This window comes from Vulpes vulpes, chromosome 3 (assembly GCF_048418805.1).
Source record: "Vulpes vulpes isolate BD-2025 chromosome 3, VulVul3, whole genome shotgun sequence".
NCBI classification, from domain to species: domain Eukaryota; kingdom Metazoa; phylum Chordata; class Mammalia; order Carnivora; family Canidae; genus Vulpes; species Vulpes vulpes.
Window position 1 is genome coordinate 116,774,304 of NC_132782.1, and position 17,566 is coordinate 116,791,869.

The 17,566-nt window shown below is 54.5% G+C and overlaps 1 protein-coding gene and 1 long non-coding RNA gene across 6 annotated transcripts in view; one reads left to right on the top strand and one right to left on the bottom strand.

Annotated features, from left to right (window-relative positions):
• SLC6A17 (solute carrier family 6 member 17) overlaps positions 1–15,273 on the bottom strand; it is a 50,236-nt gene extending 34,963 nt beyond the window's left edge. The window contains exon 1 of one of the 5 annotated variants that reach the window (XM_072754364.1): positions 15,114–15,273. The gene's annotated coding sequence lies outside the window, so the exon portion shown is untranslated. The other 4 variants (XM_072754363.1, XM_072754365.1, XM_072754366.1 and 1 more) reach the window with 4 other exon arrangements.
• A 136-nt stretch (positions 15,274–15,409) lies between these two features.
• On the top strand, positions 15,410–17,259 carry LOC140598346 (uncharacterized). The gene is made up of 2 exons (XR_012000719.1): positions 15,410–16,037; positions 16,279–17,259. It is a non-coding gene; the product is annotated as an uncharacterized lncRNA (long non-coding RNA).
• Positions 17,260–17,566: the final 307 nt, after the last annotated feature.

Below are 17,566 nucleotides of genomic sequence, written 5' to 3' on the forward strand. Positions count from 1 at the left end.
GTAGTGATGCTGGGAGACCCGACAGATGCGGACGGCCCATGCTGGTCTGTGCGGTTAGCCAGCCCTCCCTGGCCCAAGCCATGGGCCACAGCAGCAGGTGACACCTCCCTGCCTTTCTCATCCAAGGGAGACAGTGAGTCTTTGGTGACTACCCCTTAGGCCCCAGGAGCAGTAAGGTCTTGGGCTTTGGAGTGACTGAGACAGAACCAGTCTGCCTAAAAGACCTCAGAATTCTCTAAAAGAAATGCAGCTCTCTGTTGGGACTCCACATTGGGTTCAGCTGAACGTTCCACTGTGTCCTGGAGGGAGTGTGTGTCTGCTGACCCTTCAGCCCTCTGCCTCCCTTGGCTGCGGGGGGAGGGGGGGCATGCTACATAAGGGAATGGTGCCCTCAGGGGTCACACAATGGGGAGGCTTGTGCTCTTGCTTGGGCTGCCAGCATGAGCCCCTCCCCCTTCCCCAGTCATCAGGTCCCTGTGCCCATGGCCCTCAAAGGCAGACAACCCAAGGCACATGCAAGGGCTGGCTGTCTGGCTACCCCATCTCCCCTGCATCTTCAAGAAGAGTTTTTATGAAAGACAGAAGTGGGAAGAAGGGTTGGGGTCCCTCTGGAGGCAGCAATCACCAGGGTTCCAGCTCGGAGCCTGTCTCTAGGTACTCTGCCTGCAGTGGAATCTGATCAGGACAATCTGCAGTGCATTAGGTATGATTTACTGCCCATTATCTCACAACTGAAGAAAACCGAAGGGGATTCCCGCAAGTCTGCAGAATTCATCCTGCTGCTGACCAACTGGAGGACACGCTTTCCCATAAATAGCCTAGAGAGTGGCAGCTCTGGTCACCAGCAGAGAAAGGGCTGCAGAGAGGGGACAAGCATCATTCAAACTAGGAGGACTCAAGGACAAAATTAGCACATTCTGGTAAAGCCAGGGAAGGATGCCCACAGCAGCATCACAGAAACCACAGGCACCAGCCCAGCAGGGCTTCTTTCTTCCCAAGAGGTGTGTGAGAGCATCCTGCATCACAGGACGGGGGCCGGGGCCTTCTGTGCCATCAGGTTTGCAGGACGAAAAGTGCTGGGGCAAATTTGCAAGCAGGCGCACTGGGCTGGGCTGCAATCATGACTGGAACCTTCTGTGCCCAGGAACACGCTGGGTGACAACAGAGTCTGACACTTAGAATATTAAAGCTTGAGGGGCCCTGGCAATATTCTCATTTTCTATATGAGAAAATTGAAGCCCGGGGAGAAATGGATTGCAAAAGGAAGAAACAGGAAGAAGATGGTGGTAGTGAGGGCAGGGGCTTTGTGGTCAGAGGGGCCTGAGTTCAAGAGCTCCCATTTCATACATTCATTCATTTACTGGGTGCCTTCCCCAGGCCAGGCTCTGTTCTACATGCCAGGGATGCAACAGCAAACAAAATGAGCGAAGTGTCTCCTCTGGGGGGTTTATATTTCTTGTGGAAGGGTCAGATGCCAATGAAGGAAAGAAAAACACAGCGGCCGGTGGGGACGCATGATATAAAGAGAAATGACACGGGGGGGGAGGGCAGTGTTGCAAGCGGGAGGGCTGCTATTTTATGGTCTAAAAAGGCATTCCTGAGGAGGGGACATCTCTGCAAGATGTTCAGGAAAATGTGTGTCACATGAGTGAGCAATCGGACAAAATGGGAATGCTCAAGCCCTGTCCTGTCTTCAAAGGCCCTGCCCTCCACCTCCACCTCTGGGGCCCTTGCCCAGTGCGCAAGGGGGGCGGGCAGCCACTTCAATTATGCAGGTGTCGGTTCTCTCCAGGGTGAAACAGGGTCTACGTGATGACAGCTCCCCGCTCCCCAAGGGGGGCCACCTGTGGACTCCACGAGCGGACGCCTCCAAAGTGGCCGGCTCGGGGCCTGGCGCCAGGAGGGCCCCCGCTACCGGGAAGCCTTGCACTGTTTGCCTTGATTCACCGAAAAATACCTAAGCCCCCCATTTATATTACATATTAATCACATAAATGCCATTTCTCCTCAAGAAAAGCCAGAGTGAGTGTGCAGTGTAAGTGGGGTAGGGGTGGATGGCAGGTGAAGGTGCAGGGATGGGGTAGCCTTTGCCACCCACATCATCCCAGAAATGTCCGGCTTTTGTCAGCAGGATCTGGCCCCCCCACCCCGAGGCTCCTAGGTGGCACCCCACGACGCCCAGCCCGGGCCCCCCTCACCCGGGCCACAGGGAAGCAGAGGAAGGTCTGCTGAGCGCCAGCTCTTCGGTGTAAAAATGCGAATCTCACTACTCACGGCGCCACAGCCCCATATTAAAGCCTAGCAACCTCTGCAGTGGCCCCCCAGGCCCCTCGTCAGCAGTGGCCCCCCGGCCCATCTCATTGGGAGTGGCACCCTGGCTCCCCTCATCGGGAGTGGCCCCCCTGGCCTCCCTCGTTGGCAGTGGCCCCATGGCCCCCCTCGTCGGCAGTGGCCCCCCTGCCCCTCTGGGATAGCTTGGAGCCATCAGGTCTCCGCTCGGCCTCGGGGTGGTTGGACGTGGGGCGCTGCTCAGAAGCCGGGCCACGCAGCTCCGGGCCCAGCTCGGCGCCCAGTAACTGCCTAGCCGGCAAGTGGCCTGGGGTCTCGGGGCTCCGTGGCCCAGCTGTCAAAGGAGGACAGCAGTGCCCACCCTACAGAGCTGCGCGGAACAGGGGCAGCGGGTCTCAGGGCACTGCTCACAGCGGCGCCTCTTCTTGGCGCCCCACTGGATCCTCAGCCCCTGGGAGGCGAGGGGGACAGCCGTGCCCCAGGGCAGACATCACCAACTCACATCTCTGAGCTCCTGCGCTGCCTCCCTGTTTGAAAGAGGCTGTGGCACCAGTGACGGGGAGCAGGCCTCCCCCGGCAGCCCAGCTCCCTGTGCCCATGAGACGCAGCTTTCAGACCGGGGCGGGGGTCCAACACGGCCCAGCCCACAGCCCCGAAGCGTTACCCGCGACAAGCACCGGGATCAGAGAAGGCCCAGGTTTCTCTGCCCCCTGACTTTGCAGTCCAGGGAGCCAGCCACGATCCGGGTATCGGGAGGCCAGCCAGGCGCCGGTCCTGACCGACCACCAACCGTGCACGCGGACACCACTGCCCTGCCCTCGGTAGGCCTCAGCTTTCCCGTGTGTAAAATGGGTTGGTGAGCATGGTCTCTGAGGCACCGTTCAGCTCCGTATACATCCAGGGGGTGTCCTTCTGCACACGGGTGTGAGCAAGGCATGACCATGGACACTTGACACTGCAGGCCTGGTGATGCTGAGGCAGCCTGCCCAGCCAGACTCGAATTATGCCCCTGGGGCAGCTGGGGCGCCAAAAGCTGCTTTCGTGAGCAATAGTCAGACGATGGCGCTCTGGGGTGCACTCCAAGAGGGATGCCTCAGTGACCTAAAACACAAAGCAGGGGGCTCAAGAGCTGAGGAAGCCCCCGGCCAGGCCAGTCACTTAGCAACAGACGCAGCTCACAGCTCAGAAGAGCATGTGAGAGGAGCATCATCGAGGGAGTGAACTGTGAATCTTCTTGGAAAGAAAAAAAAGGAGTGTGATTAGGAAGCAGACAGGTAAACCTACCGGGTGCCAGAGGGCCGATGCCCGCAGCAGCTCTCCCAGCTTGGCCCTCGGCCGCCACCTCGGGGGCTGCCGCTCCCCTGGGCGGAGGCCAGACCCAGCCCCTCCAGCCCCAGCAGCCAGGGGCAGCCTCCTGGAAGGCGGCATCCAGCGGCTCCCCGAGCACCCCCTCCTGGGCTCAGCGCCTCTCTTGTTCAGCAGGGGTGGACCAGATAATGCAGGGGATGAACTCAGGGGACCCACTCACCCTCCAAGCCGCCTCCCAGGGGACCTGCGTGGCGGGGCCCATCTTCGGGAGAGCCAGAAGCCCCGGGGACTACAGACGCCCAGCACCCCCCCCCCCCACCACAGTCCCCTGGGATCTTGTTTTGCCACCCTCCGGAATGGTTCTGGGGACAGTGCACCACTTCCCACAGACCTCCTCCGGATGGAGAGCCAGGAGGAGCCTGGGGAGGGGAGGGGAAAAGGAGGGGCGGGGAGGGAGGGGAGGGAGGGGCCCACCTGGCTGCCCGGTGGTTGGAAGGAAGCAAGGTTGGGGTCCCTGTCGGGGTCCCTGTCGCAGGCTCCACAGCCTCCTGATTTCCATGTGACAAGCAGGTGGCAGCCCGAACACTTCTCCTAATTACCTCAGAGCCCCTGGGCTTCGACAGAGCCCAAAACAGGTCGGACTGTTATCAGACACACAAATTGTCCTACAAATTATTTTTACTTGTTTTATCGAAGCTTCTGGCAGTCACCCAGGGCAAACTGCTCCTGACAGGCCCTGGCGGGTCCTGATGGCTGCTCTCCTTGGATTTTCCCCACCAGCTCCGTTCTTGACCCCCCCTCCGTCCCCCCATCCTGAGGGCCCAGAGCCCTGCAGCAGCTTTGGCTCTGTCCTCGCTCCCACCACTCAGCTGCAGCTCAGACCCTTTCTCAGCCAGACTCCTGCAGCAGTCGCTCTCCTCTGGGCCTTCAGAGGCAGCTTCCTGAAATGCCGGGTCGCCCCAGCCCACTGCCTCCTGGAGAGAGCCCATGGCCCTCGCCAGATGCACAGCGGCTCCTCCACTGGGTGCCTCCGTTCCCCAGCCTCAGCTGCCAACTCTCCCCTCCCCCTGCATGAAGCCCTCCCCAGCTTCTGCCTACTGAAGCTTCCAGTCTTTGAAGAAGCAGCTCAAGGTCCACTGCCTCGCCTCTGACACATTCCGTGATGTTCTAAGTGGGGATTAGTGCACCTTTCTTTCCCCTACTCGGCACGCAACTGGTAATAAATACTCTTTCACACTTTTACCATTTGGCTTTCTAGTATAGCTACTTGCGTGCATCTCTGATTCCTCTTCTAAACAGGGAGCTCCTGGGGGCGCCTGGGGGGCTTGGTCGGTTAAGTGTCTGCCTTTGGCTCAAGTCATGATCCAGGGTCCTGGGATTGAGCCCTGCACTGGGCTCTCTGCTCTGCAGGGAGCCTGCTTCTCCCTCTCTCTCCCTCTGCCTGCCACTCCCCCTGCTTGTGCTCTCTCTCTCTCTCTGTCAAATAAATAAATAAAATCTAAAAAATTAAAACAAACAGGGACCTCCCCAAAGGCAGAAACCAAGGTGCACCCAGCTTTGCATCTACCCGCCACTGCCTCAGCTCAGCCCGTGTCTGCCACATACAGGATAGAACAGGGTCCGCACGGATGTTGCAGGGTCCCTGCCTTCTCACCCTCCAAGAGCAACTTGCTTCCCCTGTTGAAATCCTACCCGCTGCATTCACCTTGAAACAGAGGCAGGGGTGAAAGGCTAACACAATTGACCCAGATACATCTAAACCTACTAGGTGTCTGGCTGCCCCAACCAGGGCCGCTAATCTGGTGCAGCCCTACTTTCCCCATGTGGGAAAGACCCCAGAACCTGGAAGCCAGCTTTCTGTTCTGTAATCATCTGTAAAATAGGAAACAGTGCTTACCCACCAAATGCATCTGGTAACCACATGGGTAGAAAGAGAAAGAAAAAGAAAAGTTTATCGGGAATTCAAATAAACAGAATGGTCATTTCTGACTCCATTTCATAGATTTTTCAGGTTTGTGTTTTGGTCTCCCACTTATATCTCAAATAATACCATTTTTGGCTCTGCAAGACCAAATCCTCATGTATTACTGTTACATGTGCTCAATAAATATATGAAGGAATTGAGTGAGTGGATTAATGAACGGATGCATTTTAAAGTTCCCAAATTTTCCATAGTCTGATAGAATTTCCCAGCTCCAAAATTTTTCTATTTTCTGATGCAATACTCTGATCCCAAGAGGACATGATGCCCCAAAGTTGCCCCAAGTTGCAGTTTATTTTTTAATAAGGTCTTTATTTATTTATTTGACACACAGAAAGCACCAGCAGGGGCAGAGGGACAAGTAGACTCCATGCTGAGCAGCGAACCTGAGACAAGAAGGGGCTCAATTCCACGACCCTGAGATCATGACCCGAGCTGAAACCAAGAGTTGCACACCCAGCTCAGTGAGCTACCCAGGCACTCCCCTGAAGTGGCAGTTTCAAGCAAAGGTAAACTAAGAAGCCTGGCCAGCATTCACTGACGGTTTGCCTCTTATAAAGGATCTACTCCTTGTGCCTCACTTTCTCCATTGTGTGGACAGGGTCCATCTTAACCTCAGCGAAATAAACCCTAGACAGGCACGGTCTCAGCACAGAGCATTCTGTGAGGCTGGTGAGACCATTCCAAACAAGAACCTACTGGCAAAAGAGCCAGGAGAACCTTCTGCGGCCTGTGTCACCTTCCTGTTGCATTTGCAGACTTGTTCTCTGCAGTCGGTATTTCTGTTTTCTTAGTCAAGGAGGAAGGGAAGCAGGAAAAGGGGCAGATGGTCCAGAGGGGGAGGAACTGGCATGGGAAGATGTGGGTGGGGCTAGTGCAAACAAAATCTTTTGGTTCAGTTTGACCATTTCATGTGAGGGGGAAAGGCACGCCCGGTGGGTGTGCAAGCAACATGGTGCAAGCAGCACCATGGCCGCCCCACAGATGCATTAACCCTGTGCCAGAATTTAGGTGCTAAGGGAACTTCGGAAGTCAGAGGAGGGTGTAGCAGTAAACAACCACCACAACACACAGGAGATACTTCTTGAGGGCTGGCTCTGTACCAGCCACTGTGGGGAGCAGACATCGTCTCCTTAAATCCTGCCCATAACTGTATGGGGTTGGTTCCACAATTATTCCCATTCAACAGATGAAGCAATAGAGGTTCGAAGGGATTAGTTACCTAACTTCATTGAACTTAAGATCCTTTGATGTTGGCACTTTCTTGAACTTAGCAAACGGGGTTGGTGGAACGTTTTCACCTGACCAACAGCCATTTAGAAACACCACTGAAAAAAAAAAAAAAAAAAAGAAACACCACTGATTGTACATTGTGCCCTGAATTTAAGATGTGACAACATACAGAAAAATGCATCTTGGAATTGATGAAGTAGGGAACTGTTGCATAGATATAAGTCAAACACAGGAGTGCACACCAGCACAGTCTGACTCTGGGATCTGAGAACACTAGCGCAGAAAGATGGGTTTTGGAGCTAGGGAAGCCTGGTTTGAGTCCTGCAGCTACTTACTAGCTGTGAGTCCTATACAACCTCTCATGGTCTCAGCTTCTGGATCTGAAAAGATGGAGAAGGCAGCCCCCATCTCACAGAGTCATCATGAGGATAAAATAAGACAATGCAGATGACACATCAAAAACTGGCACCAGGGACGCCTGGATGGCTCAGCAGTTGAGCATCTGCCTTTGCTTCAGGTCATGATCCCAGGGTCCGAGATCGAGTCCCACATTGGGCTCCCTGCATGAAGCCTGCTTCTCCTTCTGCCTGTGTCTCTGCCTCCCTCTCTGTCTCTCATGAATAAATAAATACAATCTTAAAAAAAAAATGGCATCAGCCACCTCTTCATGTGAGCATGTGGGAGAAATGGGCTTGACCAGGTTTGGAAGCACAGCTGCCCACTGTGCATCGTCAGGGCACCAGAGTGTGACAAGCACGTGAATGCCCGAGGATGCAGGATGTTGTTGGGGGATGTAGGTCCTGGTGCTCCAACTCACTGCCCGCTTCCTTCATCCAATGTTTACTGAACACTATGTGCCATGCCAGAGCAAATAATGCACCTCCCTTGTGTGATTTATATTCTAGTGTAAAGTGAGATATAAAAATCAGACAAATGTATAATTAATACTGTATATATAGACACATACCTATAGTATATATATAGATAGCACATAAATATGTACTGAATGTGAGGGGATGAAGTGAGTGAGACAAAGATGCTATAAAATATAGAGGGAAGAGGAAAGCACACTCTGATTAAGACCTGACAGAGTGAGGGGGTCCCTGGGTGGCTCAGCGGTTTGGTGCCTGCCTTCAGCTCAGGGTGTGATCCCAGAGTCCCGGAATTGAGTCCCACGTCGGGCTCACTGCATGGAGCCTGCTTCTCCCTCTGCCTGTGTCTCTGCCTCTCTCTCTCTCTGAATAAATAAATAAATCTTAAAAAAAAAAAAAAGACATGATAGAGTGAGAGAATGAACCATGTAAATATCCTGAGAAACCATTCAGGGCAGAGAGAATAGGAGGTGCAAAGGCCCTGAGGCAGCCTGCTTGGTGAGTATAAGGACCAGAAAGAAGGGCCTGGGCCTAGAGCATCCTAAGCAAGGGAAGAATGGGAACTGCTGGCAGGAAGACAGCTAGACTCCAGAGCAGGCAGGACTTGCAGGCCATGGAAAGGCCTAGGTTTCCTTTCAAGGCTAACAGGAAGTGTTAAGTTTTTGAGCAGGGGAGTCATGTGACCCAACTGTTTTTAAGGAGATCTATAGGACAAATACAGAAACAGGAGGGGTAGGTAAGAGGTGATGATGGTGACCTGAGCCAGGTTGGTGGGTAAGGTTTAGGTTTAAAAGAGAGAGGGAAACAGAGGGCCCCAGGATGCTGAAGAGCACGCCAGGCCCCAGGCAGGGAGAAGATCCATGGGACCGTCCCAACTGGAAAAAGATACTAGTTTCTTAAATCAGATGTGAAAATAAAACGTCTAGGAGCAACAAGCAAAAACCTCACTACTTTATTTCCTCATCCACAGGTGGCTCATGGTGGTAACAGATGGGTCCTCACAGTATCTGCCCAAATTCTCTGACCTGGATTTTCTTAAAGCCACTATTTTGTCTTGTTTCATGGAGAGACAGAGGGAACCAAGGGGGTCCAATTACCTGAGTTACCCACCAGACTGCTGAAGAGCACTTGAAGGAATAGTGATCAGAAACCCTTAATTACAGTCCCAACATGATGTCTCTTTGGAGTGATGATGTCCTGGGAGTGAGAAGGGTTTTGCACTCATTTCCTCACCAGCCCTCAGTGCAGTTTTGTGGAGGGGTTGGCAGAGAAGTGCTCCTACTGGGAACAGGTAACAGGACAGCTGAGATCACACTGAAGGGAGCAAGTATTTTTAAAGACTTATTTATTTATTTGTTTGAGAGAGAGAGAGCAGGTGCATGAGCAGGGCGAGGAGCAGAGGCAGAGGGAGAGAGAGAATCCACAAGCAGACTATCTGCTGAGTGTGGGGTTCAATCCCATGACCCCAAGATCATGACCTGAACCAAAACCAAGAGTCAGCCACTCAACTGACTGAGCCATCCAGGCGCCCCAGGAGTATTTTTGAAGACCTGCTCTGCTTACATATATTATGTATCCCAAAAAAAACTTGGGATAAAAGAAAGTAATTCTTACTTTACAAACAAAGAAGCCAAGGCTAAGGAAAGATAACTATCAGGTACAAGATTACCCTGCCATGAAGTGTAAGAGTGGGGATTCAAACTGTGATCTCCCAAACTCTGAAGGCCATTTTCTTTCTGATACACTGGTGTTTTCCAATCTTTTGTATGTCATAACACACAAAGGAGAGAACACAGGTATGGCACGCTGGGGTAAATGGAGGAGGCCGTACCACTCTAGGCCACTCCAGGCTACTCCACGAGATGAAGGCATCATTATTTCTGGGCCACATGCTACCCACTGTGGCACTGGTGAGGAGATTCTCCAATGTGCTATGCTGCACTGCAAAGCGATACACTTGAATCTCATTCAGCAAGTCAACAGTGAGAAGAGTCCATCTATCACCATTTCTCCCTGAAGTTAGGAGCTTCTTCATTTGGCCAGGTCCTTTCCGAAAGCCAACAACATAATGCAAGCTGGGGAACTTAAGGATATTCCTTCCAGCTGCTCTAAAGGAGTCCCCAAATTCCTAGCAGGCAGGTCATCTCAGTGGTGTGCCAGGACCGTGGACAGCGCCCACCAGGCCATTCTGGAAGCTGATGCTGGGTTGCACATGCTCTCCTTCCGTTGCCCCCCACCCCCCACCACCAGGGAAAAGAAGGTCCACATCATCACTGAATACTCACCTGGCAGCACCTGGTGGACACACTCCAGCAGGTAACTGTTCACATTCCTTGAAAGGTAGCTTTATCAAACAACGCTCCTGATACGGAGTCGGATTTAAAACTACAAGAGCCCAGGAGTCTTTAATTAAAGAGAAAATGCAACCAGCAGGAATTTGGGGGCATGGACCAACAGATTCTATTTGCGAGTAAAAGAATAGGTGGCAAATTAGTAGCGCACAGAATCCAGAGGAAATTCTAATTAAACCAGTAATTAGAAATGATGGAGTACAGTGAGAGGCAACTTGTTATCTACAAATGAACCCTGAGTAGCTTTGGAAGATCAAGCAGCAGCTCAGTGGGACAAATGCAGCAGGTGAGATAACCCCAGGGCCCAGGAGCTGGGGCATTATCCTCCTGCCCATGCCTGCCCCACCTTCATTTCATATGAGGCCCCAGAGTAAAAGCAGGGCTTTAAGTGTCAATTCCCAAGTTGGAGACTCAGGTTGCCCAGGACTTGCCTGGACCCAGAATCATTCTGCAACAAAATATACCTGGTCATGAACATGAGAATAATGCAGGACAGCAATCTATCTTGCATCTGAGCTTATGTTCTTACCTGTAAGTTTTTTGTACTCAGTGAATATCTAGGTTTTTCTTTTTTTTAAATAACTGGATTTATCCATAGTTGAAATTGAACAATGTTTTAATATAAGTAATTACTCATGGGGGTGGGGGATGGGGGAATTTTAATTTTCATTTTTAAATATTTTATTTATTTATTTATTTCTTCATGAGAGACAGAGAGAGAGAGAGAGAGGCAGAGACACAGGCAGAGGGAGAAGCAGGCTCCACGCAGGGAGCCCGACATGGGACTTGATCCCGGGTCTCCAGGATCCCGCCCTGGGCTGAAGGCAGGCGCTAAACTGCTGAGCTACCCAGGGATGAATTTTCAAAGGAATATGTCTGCACAAAATGGCTGCCTGTGGAACTAGGGCTTCTGGAAGAAGTCTTTGTGTCCTCTGGGGGGGGTGGGATGGGGGACCATTAATACTCACACTCCAATTATCCACCCGCACCTACAGGAACTTCCCCAAGATCAATGGAGGCTTGGAGATACCAGGCAAGATAGGACAATGCAAGCCTGTTTTTACCAGGGCTGGTGATTTCTCAGAGAGAGAAGAGACGAAGAAGCAGGAAGAATTAGATGCCAAGTTCCCCAGAGCAGCCTTGGATTCCAGTGGCAAAGCCCCAGGGGTGAGGACAGTGGTCTCTCCAAGGGATAAGACTAGGAGGCAAGCAGCATCCCTCTGAGCAGCCCAGGCCAGCAGCTGCTGTAAATAACCTTGGAGGGTTAGCAGTTTTGCTCTGGGGTCTGGGGCCTCACCAGAAACTGCTGCAAATCCCTGGCAAGCACTCTTCCAGCAGAGAAACCTGACACACCAGAGCTCCCACCAGCGCCTGGCTGTCCTTGATTCTGCAGATGCAGAAATCCTCAGGGCATCATCCAACCTGCTCTGACTCTTTCCTCACTGCTTCCAGCACCAACCCCTGACTTGGATGAACTTTAAGGAATGAGGTCAGGAGTGGTAGACATTGGGAAGAAAAAGACAGACAGGACAATAAAGCACCACAGTGGAGTCTGGGACCCACCTGCCATCACAGAACATATTCCCCAAACCTTGGAAGTTTAGGTATGTTCACTGTCTACCAAATTCCCATTAGTGGAGGCTCATTTCCCCCTTCCTTGGGGCACAAGCTTAAAGAACTGGACCCATGCACTTAGATCACCTCGTTTGGATAGATCCCTAGGTAGCCAGCAAATATTTATGAAGGACTTAACGTGAAGACATGTCACTTGAGTGGTTAAGAGCATAAAGTTTGGTTCTGATGGACCTGAGTTCAAATTCTTGGATGCCACTCACTACCTGTGTGACCTTGGGCAAATTATCAAACCTCTCTGAACCTCAAGTCCCACATCTGTCAACTGCAGAGAGCGATATCCATCTCCTGGGATCATAGTGAAGATTAAATGAGATGGTATATGAATAAAGCACTTAGCACAGCACGGGAGCCTCAGTAAGAACCTGGATATTATCACTGTGTGCCCGGCATGGCGTGAGCTGCAGCCACTCCTCCTAAAAGCACACCAAGTAGGCCTTTACGCACAGGTCACTGGCCTGCCTGTCTAGGGTGGCGCACTAATACAGATCCACCTGTGGTATTGTGCTTCTGACCTCTGGAAGTCTGGGACACTAGGTTGGGGAGGGTGATGTGAAAGGACTTTGTGGAGGCTGAGTGACAGTCTTTTCCCAGCCTGGTGCTCCAGATGTTTGGCTGTGAGAACTTCTTGCTGCCCAGCTTAGGAGGGAGCGATAACTCAGATCTGCTTCCAGGAAGAAAGCGCAAATCCATCTTCCCTTGAAACTATTTCTGCTACTTAGCTTAGCAGCCTTAAAGGGATTGCTGACAGAACTGCCCTGCTGCAGCTAACGTGGACAGGAAAGGAGCACGAGGGGAGGGGAGGGGAGGGGAGGGGCAGGAGCCTGCTTCTCCAGAATCCCCACATCTCTGAAATTTGCTCCCACCTCCAGTGGGGGAGGGCATTGATCCAGGGTGCGTGTACCCCACCCCCCCGCCAACATACACACTGTCAGCAGTAGCCCGGAGTCTCTTTTGCTGCACTGGGGATGCCCTTATTGCCTTCGCTCTTGAGGCACATGCATCTTAGCTCAGCACCAAGTCTAACATGTCACAGAAAGAAAGAGCGAGGGGCCAGGATCCCTCAGGGAAGGCAGGAGACACACTTCTTTCCTCTCCAGGATGGTTGCCATGAGGCTTCCAACTCCATGATGGATAGGACAGGTGTGGGGGAGGATGGCAAGATCTGATCCAAGGGCAGGGGACCCCTGAAGTCCACCCAGCAAATGCCACAACTTGAGAGCAGACCACAGCCAGGCACGATGCTAAGGCATCAAGGTCTGTGTGGGAATCTCCCCCCAGAGCTGTTGCAGACAGCCAAGGGCACCCATCAGGCCCAGCGTAGCTCTGCCCGCCACTACACAGCCTCTACGCAGCCCCCCCATGACCCCGCTCCTACTGAGGAGACCTGAAGGCTGGGCAGAGGTCAGTCTGAGCTGAATTATGGGTCCTTCTCAACCACATGTGAAGCCCTGACACTTTCATTTGTCTCCACACCCTCTCTAACACCAAGGCACAAGGGCAGGGAGAGAGAGAACCACCACTGGTTAAGAGCCATAAAGAAAGGGGTGAAGGATCAACATTTTGGGAGCATCTGCCAGGTGTCCAGCCCGGGCTCAAAATAAGCCTGAGGAAGCACCGTAGGCTATCTTATAACTGAGGGAACCAAGGCTCCAGAGGTAAAGTGACTTGCCCAAGGTCACTGGCACATGGCGGGGCACTGGGCCCACCTCTGACCACAATCGCAGCCTCTCCTCCAATCCCTCCACCCCAACCTGGCTCTGGTTCCCTTTCCTGTGAGGTCAGAGTTCCAGGACTCCTGCCCAGGAGCCAGGGAGCCTGTGCTCACTCTGAACACTTGCCCACTTCTAGTCTGTGACCCCAAAATTCGGGGAGCTCTGGGCATTCCTGCTGGCAAAGAACTCCACTGAACTCACGAATAGCTGATACACAACTCTGTGTGTGACTCAGGCCAAAGGAACTCACTCCAGTCAGAGTTGATGGGCACGATGTGCCTCCTGCACTGAGTCACTCACTCTCCAGGTGGAGCTGCAACTCACCACCTACTTAGAGCTACAGCTGCTTGGTTAGAGAAAAAGGCAGCAGAAGAGCCGAAACCTCTCGTGGTCCCAGGGGATAGGCCACAGCCAAGGACAATCAGGTGTGACCTCAAAGCCCTTCCTGCTTGGGTGATGGGTCCACCCCACTGGACCTGGGATAATGTAAAGCACAGCATGAAATATAAGAATCCTTCACTGTTAACGTCAACACTCTGTGACCTTGTTCTCTAGACATCAATCCGTGTGTCTAGGACAGCCTAATGGGCTCCAACTAAAGTTTTTGTTGAATTTTTTGGGAAAATATTTTGTTGAATATTTAAGGATTTTCTTAGCTCCTGGAAGTTCCTTTTAAGGACAGTGCCCTCACAAGGATCTTCCTTCTCTGTCCCACTGCCCTGTCTCCCCAACCCAACCCGCCTGCCTCACTGTCACAGCTGGACTGCCTCCAAGGTAGCCCTGGTTAGAAATTTCCGAATTCCTAAATATTTTTCAAAGAAGGAAAGGAGAATGGGGTTTAAAAAAAAAAAAACATTTTTTTTTTTTTACTCCACTTGACAGCGACGGGGTCCTGTAAGGTGAGCGGCCTTGGGATTTCTGAACACTAGCAGCCGCGGCCGGCGGGGCCCTTGGAGCTCTACCGCGCCAGGCTCCTTCCCGGCGGCCCGGGGCCGCGGCCCTCCGCAGGCGGCGCACGCGGGGCGCGGGGAGCCGCGAGGCCCAGCCTGGGGGGCGCCCTCCGCCCCGCGCCCCGCGCCCCGCGCTCGCCCGTCGGCCGCTTCCCGGCGCGCTTCCCCGGGGGAGGGCTCCCCGCCGGCTCCAGCTCAGCGGCGGCCGCCCGGTGCGGCGCTCCCCAAGGTCGCGGGGTCCCCGCGGGCCCCCACGCCGCGCCCCGGCCCGCCCCCGCCCCCGCCGGCCTCCTGCGGCTCCGCGCGGTGGCCGGGGCTCCCGGGGCTCCCGGGGCTCCCGGGGCGGGAGGAGCGGGCCGAGCGCCGGCCGGCGCGGCCTCCGGGGGCCCACCTGGCGGCGGGGCCGGCGACTCACCTGGCGGCGGGGCCGGCGACTCACCTGGCGGGCGGGCGCCGTCGCGCGGACTGGCCGCGCGGCAGCCGGGAGGGAGGCCGCGTCCCCGACGGCGGCGGGCGCAGGTCCCTCCCGGGCGGCCCGAGGGCGGCGGCGGCGGCGGCGGCGGCGGCCGGGCTGCGAGGGGACCCCGGGCCGCGCGTCCGCGCACGCGGCTCTGCTCGCTCCTCGCCGCCTCCTCGCCGCGGGGCCCGGATCCGCCCGCCGCGCGCTCGAGCCCCCGGGGACGCGGGGCGCGGGGCCGCGGAGCGCGTGGGGTGCGGTCGCCCGCGCCGAGGGCCGCCCTCCCTGCGCCCGGGCCGCGCGGGCTCTGCGGAGCGGAACGCACCGAGCGGGGCGGAGCGCGGCGCGCACGGTTCCCTCGCTTCCCGAGAGGCGGCCCTGGCGGCGGGGCGCCGTGACGCAGGCCTGACTCACGCGCGGGCCGCGTCAGTGCGAGGCTCCGGGGCCGCGAGCGAGGCTCTGATGGCCGACGACGCAGGCTGGGCGGGGGGAGCGCAGGGAGGGGGAGAGGGGGCGGGGAGGGGAGAGGGGGCGGGGAGGGGGGCGGGGAGGAGGGCAGGGGGCAGGGGGCAGGGAGAGGAAGGGGGGGCAGGGAGAGGGAGAGGCGGGCGGGGACGGGGGCTAACCCCGAGCGGCCTCCCGAGGCCCCCGCGGGACCCAGACCCTGGGGCAGCACCACCAGGGCTCCCATCCTCAGAGAGGAAGGCGCCCCGAGGGCCAAAGGCCTTCTTTCTTGGCGTTTCCAGGAGCAGCTCCGTGGCCTTCCTCCGTGAACTCTGCCCCAGCCAAGGCCGTAGGCCCGGTCCTAGACACTTCCCCTCCGGGCCCCTGCAGCGCCTTCTCCACAGCGCGGCCCCCAGCACCACCGTCCTTCCATCCTCCCTCCCTGCAACAGCCTTCCCAGGGCAGATGAACTTCCATACAGTTCCGCTGAGCTCCTCCTGCATGCCGTGGGCAGCGGGGACTGAGGATCACGGAGCCGTGGCGGAACCTCTGGGACAGGCAGAAGGGGCCTACCTAGATAGTCCCAATACCAGGCGGAAGGACCGGGGAACCATACAAGATGGGAAAATTGGAGGATGACCAAAGGAGAGGACAATTCTGACCAGGCTCTGAGTAGGCCTTGGGGAAGCAAGCTGGGATGCTAGCCTCAAAGGGTGGACAGGACTCCAAGAGACGGAGAGCGGGAAGGCTGGTGCTTGTGGAGGGGAGAGTGTGACAAGGACAAAGTTGCCACAGAGTGGAGAAGGTGTGCAAGGGACCACTGCCTGGGTTGGAGGGGTGGGGCAATAGGGGTGAAGTTAGGGAGGTGAGAGCCATCCTCCCCAGCCGTGGAGGGCTGTATGGGGAGTCTGGGATGAGTCCTCTCTGCTCTAGAGGACCTTGGTGTTAGAGACCAGGGGGAGGTGGAGGCGGTTTCTCAGTTGTCCTACTGACAGGCAATAGGACCATTGCCACAAACTCTGAAGGCCAAGATTTTACCTTTGCAGTCTAAGGACTGAGCCTGCCGCCGTTTCACGGACGCTGGCAGGAGCCGTGAGACTCCAGGACCAGAGACAAAGTGCTTCATCAGCTGTGGTGCAGCAGGCAGCAGGAGCTTCACTTTCAAATCAGCTTCCCTTGACCCCCAACTCCCATGGGAAGGACTGGGTCCTGGTGATCCTGCACACACTGAGGAAGTCTAAGTTTAGAAACCCCAATCCTTTACAGTGGGCTGCAAGCAAACCTGCCAATCTTTGCCCTGGAGAGAGACCTTATCACCCTAGAGAGCAAACAAGCCCATCCTCCCTTCAGAGACACTGTACCTTCCGAAGCTGTTCACTACGCAGATATCCTCCAAAAGATAGTCTGGAGCAAAAAGCCTTCAGTGCCTCTGCCCACGAGACCTACAGAAATGTGAGACTCCCCTGGAGAATTATCTCCCAAAGGACATCTATCTTTTCAACAGCTACTGAGAGTTAGCTGGTGTTTGCCTGGTGCTCTTCTAGGCCTTGAGGATGCAGCACAGAGCAGGACAGATAATGATCCCTTTCCTCAGGGAGCTTACATTCAAGTGCACGCATCCAGCAGCACGGAGTGGGGTGAAGGGGCCTGGCAGGAAGCAGCAAGTGATACAGGAGACATGCGAGGTGAACAAACAGGATGCTACAGCAGACCTGGTGGGGGACGTGAGAAGAGATGGCGTCAGAGACAGGTGGTTTTAGGGCAGGGGAACTCAAGGGCCGGGACTGTGCTAATGGAAAGGATAGGACTTCGGACCTTACGGACCTGTTTCCTTTCATCCTGACTCCCATTTATTACAGACCTTGAGCAAGCAACATCACATCTCTGAGCCTTAGTTTCCACATCCGTAAAATGAATAATACATACCCCGTAAAGCTGTTATGATGCTTAGATGAGATGATTTTTTTTTAAAAGATCTGGTATTACATCTGATCTGTATGCTTAATAAATGATGGTTATTAGTGGTATTATTAGATTATTGTAATATTATTAATCAGGACAGGGAATCTCAGAAGAGGAACAGATTTGAGGAGCAGTAGGGAAGAAGGTAATGAGATCGTGGATTTGGGACATATGGAAAATAAAGTGCCGGTGGGATATCAAGACGATAACTGGAAGAGGTCTTTGCTCCTCTGCCCGTATATCACATCTGCCCAGTAAAGTGCCAACCTTGAACGACCTCGATACTTGGTTTCTCTATGCCAAGTTCTCCAGAGAAAACATACTAAGGGGGACACAGGTGTCCCTCTGCTTTCACGATTGCTAACCTCAAGT